The sequence below is a fragment of the Cricetulus griseus genome, chromosome 3, assembly GCF_003668045.3.
Source record: "Cricetulus griseus strain 17A/GY chromosome 3, alternate assembly CriGri-PICRH-1.0, whole genome shotgun sequence".
Lineage (NCBI taxonomy): Eukaryota > Metazoa > Chordata > Mammalia > Rodentia > Cricetidae > Cricetulus > Cricetulus griseus.
In genome coordinates this window covers 239250707-239270148 of record NC_048596.1, presented here as the reverse complement: position 1 = coordinate 239270148, position 19442 = coordinate 239250707, and the positions used below count along the sequence as shown (strand labels likewise).

Sequence of the window (19442 nt, the reverse complement as noted above, 5' to 3'; positions counted from 1 at the left end):
AATGTTATAAAACTCATTCATACTACAACAAAATTGCTAAGAGGGAAAATATTTTAGTTCTACCATTTTTGTATATGTGTACATATGTGGAAGAGTGGTTTTTAAAAAACCAATTGAAAAAAAGGATCATGAAAACAGGCTATGTATCAGTAGTCCAAAGCTGTCGTGCCTTGATTTATACTTATGTGAAAATATTTACATATTATACATCTATTTTAAAGGTACCTATTATATGCTATTAACTTTATTATGGGTACAATGTCCTAAAACCAGGTTTTTCTTCAAAAGCATATGAAACAGTTGTAAATTTGACTAAAATGTATAATCAGCAGGAAGCCTCAATGTTCCCTAAATCAATGGTACACAAACAAAGTCTCAAGTGTTCCTTCCAGGACCACTGAAAAGCCAAATTCATTTTCAAGCAATAATCATGTTCCTTTCCTTGACTATTCTGTTGTCTTTCATGCGGATATGATGTCTTCTTTACAGTCTTCTTTACAGAATGCTAAACTGTGGCAGCTTAATCCAGAATCACACCTAGAGACCCACTGTCCTCCAGAGTCAGGGGAACTACAAAATAGAAAGCACGATACTTTTCTCTATCTTGTGTTTGCTTTAGGAAACATGATTTTTCATGTCGTAGATTTATTTCCAGATTTTTAGGAACCTCCTCACTGATTTCCATAGTGGCAATACCAGTTTGTACTCCCACCAGCAGTGAATAAGTGTTCCCCTTTCTCCACATCCATGCCAGAATTTGTCATCATTTTTTTTTATCATAGCCATTCTAACAGGGGTAAGATGAAGTCACAAAGTAGTTTTAATTTGCATTTTCTTGATGGTTAAGGATCTTGAACCTTTTTAAAAAAATTTCTCAGCCTTCTGCATTTTGTCTTTTGAGAACTCTGTCTTTAGTTCCATGCACCATTTTTCTAACTGAATAATTTGTTTTATTGGTGTGGACTTTTTGTGTGGTATCTTTATATTCTATATATAAACCTTCCAAAGACCCATGGCACTACTGGGAATATATTGAAGGACTCTACATCCTAGATGCCTCCTCATCAATGTTCATTGTAGCTCTATTCACAATAATCAAGAAACTGAAATAGCATACATGCCCATCAACTGATGAATGGATAATGAAAATGTGGTATATTATTACAATGGAATATTGTTAAGCTGTCAAAGAAAATGAAATTCCCAAATGCATGGACTTATCTGAAAACCATCAATTAGTAAGGGACCATGAGGGGTTCTTCCATAGAAGGGGAGATAGAAAGCAGTGCTATAAAAGGTTAAAGAGGAATGATGGTACAGAATGGGTTAACTTGGGGCAAGGGATGGGAGTTCAGGGTAAAGGAGGACATACAGGAAGAGATGCATAACACTAACAACCCTCTCAAAGAGTCAATTGTAACCTATTACTGTAGACTATTACACACATACACAAAACAAATAAACACACACAGAAAATAATAGTAAAAATGAATTAATTTATAATAGGGTAACAATGCTTCTACCAGGTATCATAAGCTGAGAAAGAAAAGCAAACAAACAAAAACAAATCAAAGCCAACAACAATAAAGCAGCGCCAAGTTTGGGTTACATCTTTAGACTTGTTGGCCAATAAGGTTCATAGATCTGCATACATTTCAGGCTATTAATCAGTTCCAATGATTTTCTTCCAGAATTTGATGGTGTCTTAGTTTGGGTTTCTATTACTGTGAAGGGACACCATGACAACAACAATTACTCTTATAAAGGAAAATATTTAGTTGGGTAGAGTTACAGTTTCAGAGGTTTAGTCCATCATCATCATAGTGCGACATGTTGGAATGCAGGCAGACATAGAGCTGGAGAATGTGATGAGAATTCTACATCTTGACTGCAGACAGCAGAGGAAGGCTGTGTCCACACTGGGCATAGCTTGACCTCAAAACCCACCCCAACAGTAGCATATTTCCTCCAGCAAGGCTACACCTACACCAACCAGGCCACACTTCTTAATAATGTCATTCCTTCTTAGCTTACGGGTTCAATTACATTCAAACTACCACAGATGATTGAGACTCCATTGTTGAAGACACTGGTCAGTACCCAAAAGCTTCATCCCCACTAGATAGATTGCATAGTGCAAGGAGATTATGCATGCTACAAGAGAAAAGTAATCATCAGTCTTACCAAGCTGTTAATCCTGTGACCTAAAATAATGACTGATCTGGCAGAATATTCCTACTGCTACAATAGCAGCAAAAACATCATGGGAGTATCCAATGACTTCCTGACTGGATTAATTTCTTTCTACAAGGTAAAACCCATACATGGCACCATTATTGGGGCCTGGGATCTGTGGTTGGACAGGTCCTAGGTCCTAGGGGAAAACCTTCCATCCATATGTTGCTAAATATGTAGTATTAAACTGAGTTATCCTTATGCCCACAGATCAGCACTTTTCTCAACCTTCACCAAAGAGGCTTATATTTATACTAGATAGTGATTAACATAGAGACCTTAAAATGGACAGAATGCTTTCTACCCCATCTTCTACACAGTCTGAGATGGTACTTCTATACCACACACCCCTCCCAAAACTCTGGATCTGTGTAGAAGATGGTGTAGAAAGACTGTAAGCACCAGAGGTGGTATGTATCTGCAAGGAAATGATTACTCTCAGGAAACAGCAAGGTAGCTGCATAACAATGGTTATGATATCACACATAAAACCTGTATAAGGCCAAGACAGATCAAATGCCAGCATGCAAAGTCCTGTATCTAGCTGAGAAGCTATTGGTAATTTATAGCTGTTATAAGGAAAGTAGATTTTCTTTAATGATATATCTCCTAGTAAGTCAACCTTGCTCTACTGGAAGACCAAACATACAAGAACAGTTAAAATGTGGTTTCCAGTAGGGACTTTGTTGTCCTATTATAGTGTAGTTCCATTTCATGTGTGCATGAGTGTGTGTGTGTGTGTTTTTTTGTGTGTGTGTGTGTGACAGAGAGAGAGAAAAAGAGAGAGAGAGTGAGAGAGAGAGAGAGAGAGAGAGAGAGAGAGAGAGAGAGAGAGAGAGAGAGAGATTGAGAAAGAGAAACTTCAATGGTAGATTTCCAAGTTCCGATATCTTTTTCAAAAGTTCTTTAGTGTTAGTTATTCCTTCATATACTCACTCCTCTACCAGACCCTCCACTCTTCAAACACAAACTAACCATTCCATTGTATTATAACCTTTTAACCATTTATAGAAGTGCATTCTATCTCCCCTCAATTGAAAGGACCTCCCCTTTGTAATTTCCTAACCTCTATGGGAATTCCTAATGAAACACACATATCTAAAATTTCAAAGATAACATGCAGAAATGAGAAACAGCATAGTATTCATCTTTTTGGCTTTAATTTATTTCCCTTAAGGAGACTGTTTCCAGCTTCATCCATTTACATGCAACTTTTATAATATAATCATTCTTAATAGCTAAATAAAATGTCATTGTGTAAATATGCCACATTTTTAATATCTATTCAATAGTTAGTGAACATCTAGGCTGTTTCTGTTTCCTGGACATTATAAGGAGAGTAGTGATAACTGTGGATGACCCAAAATCTTGAAAGTAGGTTATGAAGTACTTTGGAAAGATACCCCTGGGTGGTATTCATATAGTGGAACTACTTTCAGCTTTTTGAGGAACTATTACACTGATTTTTATATTTGCTACAATTGTTTTCATTCCCAAGAGCAGTAGATAAATGTTCTTTTCTCCACACCCATACCAGCAATTATCATTTTGTTTTTAGCTTAACCATTCTAAGTGGATTGAGATGAAATCTCAAAGAAGTTTGAATTTGTATCTTGCCACATGGCTAAGTATGTAAAGTCATTGTTTTCCAATCATTTGCATTTTATCTTTTGAGAAGTCTCAAAAGATACATTTACATCCCATGTTTACATAGGGCAATTGTTTTCTTGTTTAAATTTGAATTCTGTTTATATATTCTGGCTGTTAGATATACTGGCTCTTCCCTCAAATTTCTCTCAAGAAATTTTTTTAGTTTCATAATACCCCATTTACTAATTTTTTCTCTTAATGGCTGTGCTATCAGGGTCATATTCAAAAAGTCCTTCTTTTCCATCAATGAGTTCACGTCTATTTCCTACTTTCTCCTCTATCAAACTCAAGGAACTGGGTCTTATGCTGAGGTCTTTGATCGATTCCATTGGAATTTTGTTCAGCAAGAGAAATGAGGATGGACCTTGTTTTATTCTTCAATATGTAGCTATTCAGTTTGACCGACACTATTTGTTGAAAATGCCATCTTTTCTCCAATGTATATTGTTGGTTTCTTTGCTCCAAATAAGGTGGCTATTAGAGTGTGGGTTTATATGTGGGCTCTGAATTTTATCTCATTCATTGATTAATAAACCTATATTTATCATGATGTTTTTAGTACTATAGTTCTGTAGTTTAAACTGAAATCTGGGATGGTAATACTTCCAGAAGTTCTGTTGTTTCTCAGGATTGTTTGGGCTGTCCTGTGTCTTTTGTATTTTCGTATAAAATGTATGATTTAAAATAAACTTTGCTTATAATTACATTGAAATATTAGTGGAGATTGTATTGAATCTGTAGATGTTTTTGGTAGAATGGACATTTTTATACTATTTATCCTACCAATTTATGATCATTGGAGGTCTTTTCACTTTTTTGATGTAGTTTTCTGTTTCTTTTTACAGTATCTTGAAGTCTTTGTAAGACTTTATTTTTCTTGTTAGGTTTATTTCAATTTTTTCTTCCTTCCTTCCTTCCTTCCTTCCTTCCTTCCTTCCTTCCTTCCTTCCTCCCTCCCTCCCTCCCTTCCTTCCTTCCTTCCTTCCTTCTTGCTTTCCCACCTTCCTGCCTGCCTCCCTCCCTTCCTTTATCACCCATTGCAAATATTATTTCCCTGATTTTTTCCAGTATGTTTTTTCATTTGATCATGTGCCCTAATTTTTGTTCTACTACTTTGGTGAATGAATTGATCAAATGTAAGAGTGTTCTGGTGGAGGTATTGAGTCCCTCATCTACATCTGCAAAGAAAGATACTTTTACTTCATTTCCATTTGTATCTACTTTATTTCCTTCATTTGCTTGATTTCTTTAGCTATGACTTTAAGTGTTATGTTGAACAGGAGTGGCAAGACTGGACATTCATGTCTTGTTCCTGATTTTAGTGGGAATGGTTTGATATTTTCTACACTTAAGATGATGTTGGCTATGGGTTCACTATATATTGTTTTTATTATATTGAGATATATGCCTGTATCCCTACACTCTCCAGGACTTTTACAATGAATGGATACTGGATTTTGTCAAAGGCCTCAGTATCTTAGTACCCTCCCAGAGTTCAGCTACACTTCTTCAATTGTCTAGAGATTTTCTTTAGCCATGTTGCTTAAATAATGTTTATAGCAAGAGGTAATCTAGTGAAGATTCTTAATGTACAACTAACTCCCCAGGCTGTTAAGACAAGCAACCAAAACCTTATCACACTTATCAGGACTGAATAGGGCAACCTCTATCTTATTCTCATCATTAAATCTGGGGTTGACCTCTTGCGGGTGTATGAATGACGGCATAAGAAATAGACATAAACATTGAGATCGACAATTAATAAATGGGACCTTCTGAAACATAGAAGCTTCTGTAAGGCAAAGGAAACAGTCAGAAATGCCAGCCCACAGAATGGGAAAAAATATTCACCAACTCCACGTCTGACAGAGGGCTGATCACAAAAATATGCAATGAACTCAAGAAGCTAGTCTCCAAAACACCAAACAATGCAATTAAAAAGTGGAGTGCAGAACTAAATAGAGAATTCTCAACAGAGGAATCTAAAATGCCCTAAAGACACTTGAGAAAGTACTCAACATCCATTGCCATCCAGGAAATGCAGCTCAAAACCACTCTGAGATACCGTCTTACTCCTGTCAGAATGGATAAAATCAATAACACCAATGGCAGTCTATGCTGGAGAGGATGTGGAGAAAGCAGAATATTCCTCCATTGTTGGTGGGAGTGTAAACCTGTACAACCACTTTGGAAATCAGTATGGTGGTTTCTCAGAAAAATGGGAATCAGTCTACCTTAAGATCCATAATTCCTCTCTTGAGCATATACCCAAAGAATGCACATTCATACAATAAGGACATATGTTCAACCGTGTTCATAGCAACATTGTTTGTAATAGCCAGAATCTGGAAGCAACCTAGATGCCCCTCAACTGAAGAATGGATAGAGAAAATGTGGTACATTTATACAATGGAGTACTACTCAGCAGAAAAAAGCAATGGAATCTTGAAATTCGCAGGCAAATGGATGGAACTAGAAGAAAACATCCTGAGTGAGGTAACCCAGTCCCCAAAAGATAAACATGAGCCTTCATCTAGTAGCTGTTTGAAGCAGAAACAGGAACTCACAGCTAAGCACTGGACCATACTCCTGGAATCCAGTTGTGGAGAGAGAGGGATGAGCAAAGGAGCCAAGATGGTACTGCAAAAAACCCGAAGAAACAGTTGACCTAACCTAGTGAAAGCATGGAGACCCTAGTCATAAAGCTGGGGAAATAGCATTGGACTGAACCAAGCCCTCTGAATGAGGGTGCCAGCTAGGAGGCCAAGACAGTCTGTGGGACCTCTAACAGTGGAGCCAGTCTTTAACCCTAGTGCATAAATGGATTTTGGGAGCCCATTTCCTATGGAGGGATACTATTGCAGCCCAGATACAGCAAGGAGGGCTTAGGCCCTCCCCCAAAATGATACAACAAACTTTGAGGTCCCTTGTGGAGGGCCTCACTATCCCTGGGGAGTAGTAGGGGGATGTGTTGGGGGGGCTGGGTGGGGAACATGGGAGGATGGGAGGGCAAGGGACTAGGGGCATCGATATGTAAATATGAGTAGTAATTAAAGAATTTAAATATAAAAATAAAAATAGATATCTCACTAAGAATAAATTACTAATAAATTTAATCTAACATTCACAAATTAATTCATAAAGTAATAAACAGATTTTAAAAATTAAGTCAACTTCTGGATTATTTCTGTCTTCCTTAGAAAGATCTCAAATTCTGAAAATCAATTTATATCTTTTAAGTTTAAATCTAAAGGATATAGACATTTCTAATGACTTGTAGAATTTAAAGAAGGTCTGATATTTTATTAGTATCTTAATTGAATATTTCAACATTAGTTAAAAATAGCCTAAAGTCAAATGTCACTTTTATGTTGCTTCTTATTTAAGAAGTCCCAATGTTTGGCTAATGAATTTAAAAATCTGTTAAGACAAAGAAATATAATAATATAAGGGCATTGGTATGTTGTGTACTACTTCTCTGGAAGTTTTATAAGTGTAAAATACAGATTTTCCATGATATCTTGGAGTGAAAAAGACAGCATATTAGAGTATAAAAACCATGAACTATTTTGCCTTCACACCTGAAAGTTTGTGCACAAGAGGAGGAAAGAATGAGCAGTAGAAATGAAGACTTCTCACAAAACCTAATCTTATTTTATTTTCTATATGATTACCAATTTAATGAATAAAAATTAGTTCAGAACCATCTACCTTTCTTTTTAGTATGTCATCCTCTACTTGTCAATAAGCTGACAGACTTGGTTGGATATATAAATAATATAGAGTCCTAAGTTGTCACTTAATTGGTAACCATAATGTCCTCCTAGATGCTATTCAAAATCTATCAGTAGATATAGTTTGTGTAAATAACATTGAAATATTCTCATATAATCTTTGAAATAATGAGACTGTAATATATTATAGTAGTATTATGGATTCCCAATGTATGGAAGTATCAGAGTTAAACTAACAAAGAGATTTATAGTACTTATGTCAATATGAAATACTCATCTGCTAAAAACTTCAAATTGAGTTGAAGCATTAGAGCATATTAGAGCATTATAAACTCCACTAAATTGTTAAGGAGTCTCCACATATGCAAAAATCAACTCTCAAATATTGTATGTAAAATTATATTTTTGATCATTCTTCTAATTATATGAAATGAAGAATTGATACATAAAAGCAAAATGGCTAAGATTTGTTTTTCAGGGTATCAAAAGATACCATTTACAGAAAACTCATGATAAAAAATATAAGGGAATTCATCCATACCAGTAACATTCTTGTCAATACCTAGACAATGTTTTAAAAACAAGCAGTAAGGGAAAAATAAATCAGTGAAAATTGTCATTGAGATTGAAAAATGCTTCAGAGACAGTATAAAACCCCATCTACCATGCAGTACATCGAAGGGGAAACACCTGTCAGCGTAGGATTATGTTTCAAAGGGAAAAAATTCAAAGAATGGATGTTAAGTGACATTTTCAAGTAAATGTCTGGTGACTAACTCTTTTCCGTAATTAATGTCATGTTTCCACTTAGTCCTGCATCTCTTCCTAACTTCATCTTTCCATTGCCTTTGGAACCACCATTCTACAGTGTACATTCAATCTCCATCACTGCTTTGACTTCAGTACCCCAGCAGATAAGCATTTCTAGATGTGGAGATGGCATTGACTAGATTTCTCTCTGCTGTCCCTTCCCCAGTCACACCTGGTCCCTCTTTACTTGCTACTTTTCTTCTGATGTTTTCTAGAACAGCTACTGTAGACTCAAGGAAAATGCATTACTGCCAAGTGGTTTAGAGTCTACAGATCAACACAGTTCTTGTGCATTGAACATGCTTACCATTAATCAACGCCAATCTACTACTAGCATATGGTACAGACCATCACCTAAGATCTCTTTCCCTGGCTATGATTGTTTGATAGCTATATTTATTGATCCCAGTCACCCACAGGATCCTGAAGAGAAGGACCTCCCTAAAATGTGTGCCATGGGCATGACCTTGGACTCAGCTAGTCCTGGCTACAATCTAGTTCCATCTGCTCTACTTTCTATTACATAGGTGCAGGCAATAAAGTCCCTGAAAAAAATCAAGATTTCTACCTAGAGTTACATTTTCAGTGCTGTCTCCATACTAGGAGCACTTTGCTACAGTGACAGCAGCCAGCTCACGCTACCTTCCTCATCTGCAACAGTCAGTGCACACCTCCTTTCCCCATGCTTGAAGCGGTGAGTTCACACTGCCTTCTGCACAGTGTCTATTTCTACCTTTCCCCTCAATTAGGTCCTTGCTTACTTTAGGTGGTCTTGACCCTAGTTTGTTCAAAAGTAATTCTTTCTGTTGGTTAACACACTATCACTCTTCTCTCTCCATTCCCATCCATGTTTCTTTGGGTCACCCTAGTCTCTTGTCTCTACACATGACAATAACAATTCCTTCATTCAGTGTCCTTTGGAAAGCCATCAACTCCAGGATCTACCATGTGTAGTGCTTTTCATGGTGCTACCACTGAAAGCTTTTCTTTAGTTGTGTATATCTGAGTTGCATGCTCCTTCTATTCACTTATTAAAAAAGGATATGCTTCTTCAACTTAAGTTGACTCCTGCTCTGCACTCTGCAGCAGACATGGAGCTCTCTAGGTCTGGAATATACTCAGAGCTGATAACAGTGTTGTTTTCAAAAACATCTCAGAGGCATTCTGAAGGCCGTGACTATAAAGAGTAAAATAACTCTCTGCTAATAGCACACCTGCCTTATCACCTTAAATCAACTGTATTACATTTAGAAAGGGAAGAATGGGTTATGAAAAATTTATTGTAGGACCAGGCGTTGCTGGCCCATGCCTTTAATCCCAGCACTCGGGAGGCAGAAGCAGGTGGATCTCTTTGAGTTCGAGGCTAGCCTGAGGTCCAGAGTGAGTGCCAGGATAGGCTCCAAAGCTACACAGAGAAACCCTGTCTTGGAAAAAAAAAGGAAAAAAAAAACAAAAAAAAGAAAAATTTATTGTAATAATTACATTAGTTAAACCATGGTAAAATATTTTCTTTGTAGCACTTGTTGTTATATAGATAAAAAATTAAATATAATGTTTACCTTTGCAAAAGATAAGAATTAAGAATATTCATGTTTTGTGATATCATATTCCAAGGTCTCAATTCTGATGATAAATAGAAATAAATTGTAAAATTAGGCTTCAGAATTGTTTAATAATACACTTTTAAATTAAGATTTCTCCAAATTATATGATGATTAACTTTGAAAATTGTGACCTCTAAATCATCAGAAGATAAACTCTTGCAATGTGAATCAGATGGTTATTTTCCTTTAAAAGATGACTGTAAAAAAGATTTAATATTTTCTGAGAAAAATATCTGAGGACTTCTCTCAACAACAGCCATGGGCTTGGGAATGTAGCTCTGGGTACATTTGAGAACCTGGATTTTATCCCTCTTACTAAAATAAAATAAAACATATGAACTATCCATGCACAGGGAGTTTTGGGTTATGTTAGAGCTAGTGGGGAAAACACAGAGTTGTATTTGTATTTTAGCATTAGAATGGAAGCTTCCCTGAATGGAAGCTGCCCAGTAATAAAAAAACATTAAGTGGAAGAACCATAAAGGCCAGAGTCGACATTGCTTCTTGATTTGTGAACTGAGGTGTAGGTGAAGGTTTTGCTTTGCTGTTAATAGCTTGTCTACATGTGTGGTCCATCATAGGATTAGTAACACAGAGGTGGGTACATCCTTGGATAAGTGTGGATACAAGGAAGGGGACTCAAACTGAATCAGGAAGTACTTGAATTTGTATCCAAAAAAACAAGGGCCAAATACTTACTTTGCATCTTATCAGGAATTCAGAAGACATGGGAGGAGGAATCTATGAGATATTCATGTCAGAAATAATGGAGTCAAGACACAGGGTGAGGTTTATCAGGAAAATGTTGTGAGCAGCGATGAGGGTGACTAAGGAAAGAAACCGAGAACAACCTAAAAGTTGTAGGGAAGCATCCCAGGGCAGCTGGAGTACAGAGGGCTCCCCAATGGGATCAATTGTATATGTGCTTGAATATTTCACAACAGAACAAATTTTTATATACTTGTTATCCACAAATTTGGGGAAACTTTAGTGAAAACTGGCAATATTTTCCTTCTTGCTTCATATTCTTTTGAAACCATACCTCATATTCTGCTCATGGTCTTGTTTTAACACTATCTACTCAAAGATACAAGAAAGCTTAAATGAACATATGTGTGTTTTAACTTTTATCAGTTTTGATTAAAAACAAGCCTTTAAAAAAATAACTTGGCCCCTTTCAATATTGCAGTTTTTAAGGATTGCAAGAATCATGAGTGTTTCACCAAGCAGAACTTTGAGAGCTAGTCTAACCTAAATATGTATAGGATATAACATTTCATAAAACACAAAGACTAAAGCCAAAATTCAAGTCTGGGATTTGTTAAAGTTTTTTCTGATGATTTGAAAATGTCAAAATGAATGAACATCTGATCCCTTCAGGAAACCTGGTGATAACAAGGGAGAATTATTCGCTCAGAACGAAAGCTCCAGAGTGTGTTCAGGAGCAGTTGGAAACAGACACAATTACATCAGGTGAAGTTCTCTTATGACTGGCAGAGTTGCTTCGAGGTGAAAGAGAAAATGCAAAAAATTTGGGGCTCCAGATGGCAAGGGATCTATTTTTAGGCCAATAGGAACTTATATTTGGTTGGGGCACTTAACAGAATGAGTAGCAGAAGTGTGTTGAAAGTAATTTAGACCTGCATTTGAAAGGGTACAGCTTGGGGGCAGATGGGAGCAGGTGTCACAAAAGCAGCCCAGGTCAGCCAGCAAGTTGGGGGAAAGGCAGAAAGAGAAGTTGCTCAGTAAAAGTTTAGCAGCACTGCTGGTCTCCCCAAATCCTTACTTCAGAAATACATTCAAGTCAAACATGGAAATAACCCATGAGCAAGGACATTTACTCTAGCAGGAAAAAATATTACTTCTAGCAGAAAAATAAGACAGGTATTTCAAATGTAAGATTCATTTTCTAGAGGGCTTTCTTTTTCAGTTGTGTAATGTTTTGCTCTCCAGATGTGCTAGAAAAATGCTTACTTCTTCAATTAAAAAAAGCAACAAACAATCATGTGATTAAATGACTGAAGTCAATTTCCTAGAAGCAAGAGGGCCTTGGTAGGTTGAGGAGGAGGCAAAGATAAACAAAGCAAAAGGAAATGTAAAAGTCCCTTTATGCCAATCAATACTTTTGAAATAAAAAGTGTTAAACCCTCTCAGGAGCCTGTACTTCTAAGAGTCCAATTGCTATGCCAGGCCTCAATGGCATCACATGGTATGGGTTTATCTGACACTCTTTGTACATGGCCTGCTTCTCCCACAAAGAGACAGAAGTACAACTTCAAGAAAATAGGACTTAAATGAAGAAGTGTCAGTATGGCTGTTGATGTTCCAGTGTCATGGCCAGTTTAGTATTTGGTTTTCACACAGAAAGTAATACTATGGAAACTTAAAAAAAAAAAAAAGTGAAATTCCATTTGAAAAAAATCAGTGATACAAAGTTCAATTTACATTATTGATGTTATTATCTAATTTCATTCTAAGAAAGGGGTAATGAAGCAAGATTATCTAGCTGTCTGAATTTCTTATTTCTTTATTTGTTCATTTATTCATTTATTAAATTTCATTTTACATTCCAACCACAGTTCTCCCTCCCAACCCTCTTCCTGCCTCTTCTCACCTCCACCCTCCCCAGCCCACCCCATCTACTCTTTCTGAAGGGTTAGGGCTTCCATAGGGAGTCAACAAAACCTGGCCCATTAAGTTGAGCCAGGACCAAGGCTCTCCCCACTGCATTAAGGCTGAGCATGGCATCCCACCATAGGGAATGGGCTCCCATAAGCTAGTTCATGTACCAGGGATAGATCCTGATCCTACTGTCAAGGGCCTCTCAGAGAGACCACCCTACACAACTGTCTCCCACACACAGAGGGCCTCACTCAGTCCCATGCTGTTGGTCTAGAGTTCATGAGTTTCCACGAGCTTGGTTCAGCTGTCTCTGTAGATTTTTCCATCATGATCTTGCTCACATTCTCCTCCCTCTCTTTGGATTCCCAGAGCTCTGCCTGGTGCTTGGTTTTGAATCTCTGCATCTGGTTCCCTCAATTACTGGATGAAGGTTCTATGATGACAATTGGAGTATTCACCAATCTGAGATATCTGAATTTCTAAGACCTTCCTCTAAGGTTACAAATTATGGCTGTGTTTGAATATCAGTTTTGCTTTTTTAACGAAATACATATCTCATTGTTGAAATTCTAGGAATAAAATAAAGTGAAAAGAATACTAAAGAAAATATATTTAGCAACTGGCACCCTGACAGGAAGTACAATAGCATGGTCATGAAATTCCTTTCTGTGTAATTGGACCAGTTGTATCTGCCGCCTGCCTATCTGCCAAACAAACAATTAGGAAGTTTGCTAATATATATGATAGAACCCTTGAGAATAACTGTGCTGTGTTACTGTGACATTCAAGTTCCCTTGACTACAGATTTCAAATTGGATGGCTAAAGAGCCAAATTAAGCATAAAATATTTAATTCATTTCTAATATTAAAATTTATTTATTTGCTACTAAATAGTATTGCAAATTCTTATTGGTGGTTTGGTGCTTATTTGTGTGATTTAGTGCTCCAAACAGGGATAAGACTGTCATCAGTTGCCTAAGTAGAAATTATGTTGCTTTATATAAAGCACTTGAGTTCCTATTCCATGGGCCCATGGATATTTTATTTGCATTCTTCTTGTTTTTTTATATGTATTTTTCTTTATTTTTGAGAATTTCATACTTGCATTCAATGAACTATCTACCCTTCACTCTCCTCCATGTCCTTCCCAGCATAGCCTATCCCAACTTCAGCTCATTTTATTACTCCTATCTGATAAACCAATATTTTTTTAAAAAATTATTGTTTACAGTTAGTGCTGCCCATAGATATGTGGATGTGTGGCCATCCAAGGGATTATGGGAAACCCAGCAGTGGCCACACCCTCAATTAAAGAATGGTTCTTTCTTCCTCAGCAATCATCCACTGTCAAAGTCTCTTCAGTGTAAGGCAGGGCCTGGAAATCATCTGTCTCATTTATACTGGGATTTTGGAAGGCTTAGGCATGTGCAGGTCTCAAACAGGGAAAAATAGAAAAATTACCCATGTACTTTAGAAAAATCTGGCTTCTTGTGGGGAAATAGAAAATCCAAACTGGCTTGAAAGGTAATAGAATCAAAACACTAAGGGAAAAAAAAAAGGCAGTGATTTGCCAAGATTGGTGGAAGTTTGTTTCAAAGCTAAGTTGCAACAGGAAGGAAGCTATGATTTCAAACGGGTTTTAAAGTTAAAGATCCCATCCAAGCTCTATTATTGAGCAGATCCTATTGTGATGGTAATGACATGTTGTGTGGGAAGTGGTGGTTTTCTTGGAATGGAGAGAGAAAGAAATTTGCTGTGATTGATGTACCACATGAGGGTCAAACCACAAAATCACTGACTTGCTGACTGTCCAACTCAGTGTAATTGGGTTGCTTATTTTGCTAAGAATTCCAAGTTTATATACGTGTGTGTGTGTGTGTGTGTGTGTGTGTGTGTGTGTGTGTGTGTGTGTTTGTGTTTGTGGGACTGACTACTTTATGAGTTCATTACATTTTCTCTGGGGAAAAGAGGTATTGTAGTTAGCATCAGAGTCACTTTCTATGTGCTTTATGATGGGTGCTAATCTGAATGAAATACATCTACCTTACCAGTTCAGTGCAAGACCACCCAAGAGGCCTTTCATGATTGCACTAAATTTCCTACATGCTAGCAACAGGCTGTTGAAGGTAACTAGTGGGAGAGTATGTGGTGCCAATCCCACCAGTTCACAATTTGGCTTGAGACAAAAAGGAAATAATTTTGAGGCCTCATTATGTCCAAGTGGATTAAGTACTTTTTAATATTTCATAGTCATTTTAAGTTTCTAAGTAAATTAAAGAATATGAACATGTCTGAGGTGAGCCACAGTGGTAGTCTGTACTTCTGAAGTCTGTTCCTGGTTCCTGGAGTTCCTTCCAAAGGGAGACTAGAGCTCAATAAAGAAGGGGTGAGAATTTCCTAAAGCCAGATCTACTGTTCCTGAGGGATTTGGGAGGAATGGATACTCTAGTTTCTCAGTCCAAGAGAGCTAAATTTTATCAGGTATTCTAAAGTCCTGGGACAATGAAAGAACCTTCAAAGAAAAGAAAAAAAATCAAGATTACATTTTTTCTTTCTGGGGAGATGGGCTATGGCTTCAGTTTAAAGAAAAAAAGCTGTTAAATATAAAATGTCTTGTCTTTTCAAAGGAGGGACTTAAAATTAGATACAAGACTCTTTCAGCTTTTTCCCAAGATTCTTGAGAGTCTACCTTTACTTCGTCAGAGATGAAAGAATAGCCTCTTTCAGAGGATTCTCGTCTGGATTTCTCTGAAACACCATAACAATCCCTTTCAAAATAATTTAAACCAATACCAATATAATGAGTTAGTTAAACAAAAAAGCAAGGAGGCTGAAATATAATGTTTTTAATTGATTTTAATTTCTTTAGGGGCACAAAAACAGCCCAGTTTGCCAATTAATATTTAGTGGAACAAAACAATGATCTTAAACTTTTCATTTTTCTGTTAACACATTTTGAATTTGGAAAGCTTGAAAATGTTTAAAAATTCAGATCATCTTTCTCAACCAAGGTTCCTTACCCAAACCACAGAATATAGAAAACAAACTGACTTTGTAACACAATAAATTAAAAGACTCAAAGACATATATTGCGGTTCAAACTGAAGATCAGGGAAGCAAAGCAGCCAAAGTATCAGAGAGCTCAGGCATTCCTATTCTCAACATGGCTGGAGAATGAATGCTTGATACTGAGACCTTGCTCCTGTCTTATATACTTCCCTAATGCTGGGATTAAAGGTATGTGATCCCAGGAGCTGAGATCATCTTTGTGTGAGCTGTTTCTCTTTAGGACTGGTTCAATCTTGTGTAGATCTGGCTGGCCTTGAACTCAGGGAGATCTGTTTACCTCTTACCCTGATTCCTAAGGTAAAAGGTGTGCACCATTACCTCCTAGCTTCTGGCTGCTGGGATTAAAGGTATGTGCCTGGTTTCTATGGCTTGTGTCTGACTTTGCTTTCAGAATCTTCAGGCAAACTGTAATGAATCATAAATAACATATCACCACATGATAGAAACTTTCCTGTTTATGTCAAAGAATGTGCATATTAGCATTTCTTCCATCATAGGAGAAAAAAATGTATTCGTTGCATGTAATGCATGGCTTACAGACTTCACACCTCTTTCCTGCTGGGATTCCTTTTTGTTTAATTTTGGAGGACAGTTGTACTCTAGCCACTTTCTCCCCTCCAGTACTATCTTAAATGTAGTATCCAATAATTATTGCACTAAAGAGCCCATAGTTGTTTAACACACAGGCCTTTCTTCTTTTTTTATAACAATATTTTCAAATGCTACATTCAAAAACCAATGTCAAAGGAATCATTTGACTGGTAGTTTTTGTTATTAACTGGGAAAAGAGTCCCAACAAGGAACTATCTAGATCATGTTGGCCTGTGGGTTCTCTGTGGGAGATTCTCTTGATTGTGTTAACTAGGGTGCTTTTAAGGGCAGTGCATAATTCCATAGGCTAGAGTCCTGGGTAGTCTATGAGTGTCAAATACAAGCTAAGCTCAAGCATGCATGTATTCATTCCCCCTCTGCCTTTGACCATGGATATGACTGGCTGCTTCTAGTTCCTGCTGTTTTGACTTCATGGCATTGACAGATTGTAACCCAGAATTATAAGCCAAATAAGACATTGATCCCTTTAGGTACTTTTATCAGAATATTTCATCATAACACAGGACACAAAACTGAAATAAGTGACAAGTTAGGAATTTGTCATTGGATTACTTCTTTTGTTAAATATTATTTTTTTCCCACTGAGTCGTACTCCATTGTGTAAATGTACCACATTTTTTTCTATCCATTCTTCAGTTGATGGGCATCTAGGTTGCTTCCAGGTTCTGGCTATTATAAACAATGCTGCTGTGAACATAGCTGAAAATATGTCCTTATTGTATGAATGTGCTTTCTTTGGGTATATACCTAAGAGTAGAATTGTTGGATCTTGAGGTAGACTGACTCCCATTTTCCTGAGAAACCACCATACTAATTTCCAAAGTGGTTGTATAAGTTTGCACTCCCACCAGCAATGGAGGAGAGTTCCTCTTTATCCACATCCTCTCCAGAATAAATTGTCATTGGTGTTTATAATGTGAGATGATCCGTAGTCCGTAAGGTTAAGATATCTTTATTCAAATAAACACCAGCCAAACACAAGCCAGAGTGTGCCAGGGGCAGCATGGTAGGCAGGCCAGAGAGAAGGGCCCCCATGTGCCTTGAAGCTCCTTAAAAACCTATCACACATCATCCTGACCTCACCTTGACCATGCCCTGACAGGCATGGTCAGGCACACCTGTAGCCAGCCCTTAGGAGGCGTGGTTGTGGTGTCTCCCTACAATTCCCCTTTTAGTCTAAAAGAGGATTAAAACTTAACAGTCTAAAGTATCCAAAATTAATAATCATAAAGGTGAAATACAAGAAGATACAATAATCTGCTATTGCACATCCTAACTAAGTTTATTTCAGCTAAACCCTAAAGTCATCTGAAAGAGGTGTCCAAACCTGAACACCTCCTTCCAATCCCAATCCTAAACAATAGGAAAGTAGCCTTAATTAGGTGTACATTATCCTTAGTGACAACAATGGGGGAAAGGGGGCATTACAATAAATCTTTCTGTCCAAAGCTACCGAGCCCTACTGCCACGTGGGTGCCTTCTGCCAGCTGCTGGAGTTCTGCCCGCCGAGTTAGGGCCCCAAATAATATGCAGAGACTTATATTAGGTACAAATGCTACTTGGCCAATGACTAAGATTTCTCATCTGTTAGCTCAGTCTTAACTATCATAAATCTATATATTTTATAAGACTTATCTTATAGATGATGCCTTCTGCTGGTGCCCTCTCTTGCCAGTGGATCACATGGCAACCCCAGATCAGAGACCAGGAGGAAGAGAGAAGGTGGCCCACTTCCTTCTTGCCCTTATGAGTCTCCCTGCTATGTCACTTCCTGAGTGGATCACCACTTCTTTACTACATTTCCCAGAATCCTCCTTGACTCCTAGTCCCACCTAACTTGCTGCCTCATTGGCCAAACAGTACTTTATTTATCATCCAGTAAGACAAACACATACACAGAAGCACTTCCCCCCATCAATTGGGAGATGGGTTGGGGAGATCAGTGGGGAACATGGGAGGATGGGAGGGCAAGGGGGATGGATATGTAAATATGAGTAGTAATTAAAGAATTAAAAAAAAGATTAAAAATTTTTTTAAAAAATTAAGGTTTCATATGAACATGATTTTTTATTTAATATCTCTCACAGAAACCTGTAATAAGAATAATAAATTACCCAGAGACAGATATTGGGGTTCAAGCTTCAAGCTAAAGATTAGAGAAGCAAAGCAGCCAAGCCAATAGCTCTTACGTCTACCAAGCTGAAATAGCTATCCTGTCTCCAGTCCTCAATGACAATGGTATCTCCACAAATCCTTAGAGGCAAAAGCTCTGAGTTCCTGTCTCCATCTCCTTCTGCCTTTCTCCACCCAGCCATATCACTCCTGTAGCCACCTCCCTGGTACTGGGTTTAAAGGTGTGTTATGCAAAGTGCTGGGATCAAAGGCATGAGCTCTGTTACTCTTCATTCCTGTGTAGGCCAGGTTGCTCTTGAACTCAGAGAGATCCATCTATCTGTCTCGAGTCTTGGGATTAAATCTGTGTGCCACCACGACTGGCTCTATGGTTTTCTAGTATAGCTGCTTGGATTAAAGGTATCTATCACCATTGCCTGACCTCTATGGCTTGTAGATAGTTTTTCGTTCTGAGCCCTCAGGTAAGCGTTAATAAATCATAGATAATATATCACCACATGAACCTCTTTTGGTTCAGTTACACATTAAATTTCAATAGAGCATAGGTCCATACCAATAATTACATAAGTAAAATTTGACCAGTAGGAATTGCCTGCTTGCAATATACTAAATTCTTGCCTCTCCAATAATCAGCAAAATGTGAGAACAAATAGCTCCATAGCCACTCTTTCTATAAAATGAAGATAGCCAAGGCACAAATCACTTGCTGGTGTTCACACTTATAAAATATTAATAGAATATACAAGAAAAACTTATTTATAATTGATAAATTAAATTCTCTGAAACATGACATAGTTAAACAAATGCTAATGTTGCACAAAATAATTTTGGAGGAATGGAGTGGAGAAATTATATGTTCAACTTGGTATAACAATTTTCAAAGTCTATTGGCTCTTGAGCTATGGATCCAATAAAACAAATTTAGACTAGAATTAAATTGTAAAGGGGGGAAATGGTGGGTAAAGGTGGCAGT

The 19442-nt window shown here is 37.4% G+C and overlaps 1 long non-coding RNA gene across 1 annotated transcript in view; it reads right to left on the bottom strand.

The window, feature by feature from the left end:
• The window catches only part of LOC103163705, a 53349-nt gene extending 40738 nt beyond the window's left edge, over positions 1–12611 (bottom strand). Inside the window, exon 1 of the long non-coding RNA XR_004769358.1 lies at positions 10733–12611. This is a non-coding gene — a long non-coding RNA (uncharacterized LOC103163705). The remainder of the gene's footprint in view (positions 1–10732) is intronic.
• Between the last annotated feature and the right edge of the window lie 6831 nt (positions 12612–19442).